The sequence below is a fragment of the Phocoena sinus genome, chromosome 7 (genome assembly GCF_008692025.1).
Source record: "Phocoena sinus isolate mPhoSin1 chromosome 7, mPhoSin1.pri, whole genome shotgun sequence".
Taxonomy (NCBI): domain Eukaryota; kingdom Metazoa; phylum Chordata; class Mammalia; order Artiodactyla; family Phocoenidae; genus Phocoena; species Phocoena sinus.
In genome coordinates this window covers 76,378,440-76,382,129 of record NC_045769.1, presented here as the reverse complement: position 1 = coordinate 76,382,129, position 3,690 = coordinate 76,378,440, and the positions used below count along the sequence as shown (strand labels likewise).

Here is a 3,690-nt window from a genome sequence, read left to right as displayed (position 1 = left end):
TAAACCAGAGTTGTGAATTTTAAATTTTATTTAGTAGCAGAGAAACAGAGGGTAAGCTATCTTTCTATAGCACATCATTGCTATAAATTTACATATGGAACATGGTTTGATGCTTAACCAACCTTTAATCTACCTTTGATGTATACTTTTACTTCAATGTGGTCATGTGACATCCTTATTAATGCAAATGTAAAAAAGACTGTTTTGGATCTATGATATAATTAGCCATAAACCATGTTAAAAAGAGAGAGAGAGTGTGCCTACTTGAGTCACTGGAGTTGCATATAAAGTTCACAGTTATCATCACAGAAGAATAACCTTAAGAAACTAAGTTTAAAATTTTTACTTCATTCATTCTTATATTTTCTGCCCAAGTAACTACTGAAGACCATTTTTCTATACGAGTGATAGTCAACTAAGATTTGATTGCTAAATAATTTATTTTATAGGAGTAAAACACTTTAATATTCGTAGGATTTTTATCCTGCTTCTTGTAAAAGTAAAATCACATTGAAAGAAAAGTGCTAACTGAGGCAAAAGGGGAAATGTAATACTTCTTATCCTGATTAGCATATATTTCAATCATTTCAAATACACTGTCTTTTAAATGAATGTGCATTTTCTTGTGGTTGGTTCCCTCCTTTCTTACTGCCCTACCCCACATTGTGTGTCAAATGTCTATGTTTTGATTTTGGCGGCCACTAATGTTAGGGTCCAAAAAACTTGAGCCACTGCAAATGAGGTGAAGGTCACCTCATAATGCCAGATGGAGGCAAAAAGTTTGGATATTTGAGGGGCTGACCCAGTGAGTACCCTGGTGGATGACAGAATGCTAAGGTTAGATATTGGAAAATAAGGTTCATGCTACTCTGTCACTGGGGCCGGTGCCGGCTGCTTGCTTGACAGAGAAGGTGGTATGTGGTCTGGACCTCAAGAAAAAGGAAGTCAGCCACCCAGATCAAAAATTACCCTGTTGACCATCCAAAAAAATGATTCTGACATCAGCTTAGCGAGACAAGAAGAAAATGATTTTTTTAAAAAAGTTAAGATTGTACTTTATTCTAGGATAGTCTAGGGAAAGTCACAGATCGATCACAATATGATGAACGGAAATTCCTGAACTAAGAATACAATTGCCAAAACCACACTGGCGACAACTCTTCATTTTTACTACGTGTTGCAAGTGCACATGACTCAAGTTGTGCCATTCTGAAAGCTAATCACTCATTGTTTTTAAAAATATAGTGTTATAAAAGTACTATAAAATAAAATGCATTTCTATTGACTGTTCTCTTTAAACAAAAGCAAATTGACTGAAATTGACAGAAGCCATTCATTGGTTATGCAATTATTTTCCCAGCTATGAACATGTCTTTCTGTTTAACTTGTAATAACTTAGAAAAAAGGTTTCAGTGACCAAAACAGCATACTCATCTTTATTGAGACTGCCCTTCCTGTCTTAAAAACTTTCTTAAGACTCCTTGACCTGATTCTAATATAACTGCGTTCCTTAAATCTTATTATATTGCTACTTTAAAACAGATATTGGGTTTATATTTTTCAATAAATTTTAATGATTTAAAAGGATCCCTATCTATTCAAGATTTGTCCCTTTTCTGAGACTATAGATGAAGCAAAAGATTCATACATATATATATATATATAATCAAATATCAGGTGACCATTCTAAATACTGCACAGTATTAGTTTTTCCATCTCAAGAAAAATATCTGCATATTGTTGTTTATTCTGTAAAATATTCCTTTTTTTAATAGCCTGAACCAAATAATTTCTCATTTTTACAGGCTTCACTTCACTTTTCTCACAGTGAATAAATTGCAACTTATTTCCATGAAATTCACAGATGACACAGATCTTTATTTTGCATAAAGGCATAAAGAAGTGTCTAATATCTTCAATATTCATCTGCTAAGTGGACATTTGCATTGGGTTAGAACGGAAAAAGAGCCCCAACCCTCCCGCAGTGACAGCTGTACAAAGGGATGACATCTGACAGCTGTGACAGTGCTGAAGGGAAACTCAGATGACTTGCAGTATCCATGATCCAATTACAGCACACATCCCTCTGACAGACCCAGCAGCTTGACTCCAGCGTTTGGAAGGACAGTATTGATCTCTTGTCAGAAACCAGTTGCCTGCCTGCAATTGTGCGCCGCTGAACTTTGAAAAGCTATAGTACCCTCTTAAATGATAGGGGCAGTCAGGTTATAGTATTCAGGTACAAAGAGAGGTGCAAAGGGTATCTGCTAAATGCTCTAAACTTGAACAAATCATAACAATATGACAGTCCAATCATACTGAAGGAGCCCAGCTGATCTAGCTGGCTACTGTCTGTGCTAATGGAAAGACAGCTCTTTGTGTTTAGTGGGATGATCTTACTTGATGAAAAGGCCACTGCAATTAGTGCATGCTGGTTGGCTGTGCTGGGTGACAGCAGCATGGATGGTATAATGGCAGCTGCCAATAACCCTAACTTCAAGAAAACAGACAATTAGGACTTTGATCCTAACGCTGTTAGTCCTTTACTCCAGACCTCTGCTCCGCTTTTACTGTAAACCTCACAAGGGCAATGTGGTACAACCTCACCAAACAGAACAACTTGGTCAAGGGGTCAGTTGCCTTTCTCCTCTTGACTTGTGTACCTGCCTTCCTTTAGGAGAGAGAAAGAGAGAGGGGGGTGGGAGAGAGACTTACGCAAAATGTAACAAACATAAATATCTCCTTTCAACTATAGTTTAAAAGAAGCTAATATATGAGCATAAATGCTTTAAGATGCAAAAATTTTAAATACATTTTAAAAATAGGGTGGTAAAAACAGGATGCTAAACTTTAAAAAAAGAGCTTTCTAATGGCAAGTGAGCTCATGTTTTAAGACACATGTAGGACTGACTATTAAGAAATCAGTATAAAATAAATAGGATACGAGGATGTAATGTATAGCACAGGGAATATCACCAATTTTTATAATAACTTTATATGGAGTATAATCTATAAAAATATTAAATCACTATGTTATACACCTGAAACTAATATTTAAATATTGTAAGTCAACTATACTTCAATAAAAAAAGAAATTACTAAAATAATTAAAAGTTATCTCCAGTTTTTATTATTTTAGAGTTGGATGAAGATAGATGAAACATTCTGAAGACTCAGCATACACAAAACTTATAATGCAGATTATTTTAGTGTTTTTCATCAAGTGCAGCTCCAGAACAGTTAGTAAAGCACTTAGGTAGCAGTGAAACAAGTTAAATTAAATACTGGAGCACACATACACACACAAATTATACCAGTATAGGCAAATCTATAATTAGAAAACTTAAGTTAGTGCTCACTTCAGCAGCACATATGCTAAACTTGGACATATACAGAGAAGATTAGCATGGCCCCTGTGCAAAGATGACACCCAAATTTGGGAAGGATTCCATATTTTTAAATGAATATTCTTTCTTTATTTTTTAATTTATGTATTTATTTTTGGCTCTGTTGGGTCTGTTGCCGTGCGAGGCTTTCTCTAGTTGTGGCGAGCAGGGGCTACTCTTTGTTGCAGTGTGCAGGCTTCTAGTTGTGGTGGCTTCTCTTGTTGCGGAGCACAGGCTCTAGGTGCACGGGCTTCAGTAGTTGTGGCTCACGGGCTCTAGAGCTCAGGCTCAGTAGCTGTGGCAC

General features: G+C 36.1%; 1 non-coding gene across 1 annotated transcript; it reads left to right on the top strand.

Moving 5' to 3' along the window:
* The first annotated feature begins 3,351 nt into the window (after window positions 1-3,351).
* Window positions 3,352-3,458, top strand: LOC116757251. The gene has a single exon (XR_004350898.1). It is a non-coding gene; the product is annotated as a U6 spliceosomal RNA (small nuclear RNA).
* The last annotated feature ends 232 nt before the right edge of the window (window positions 3,459-3,690 follow it).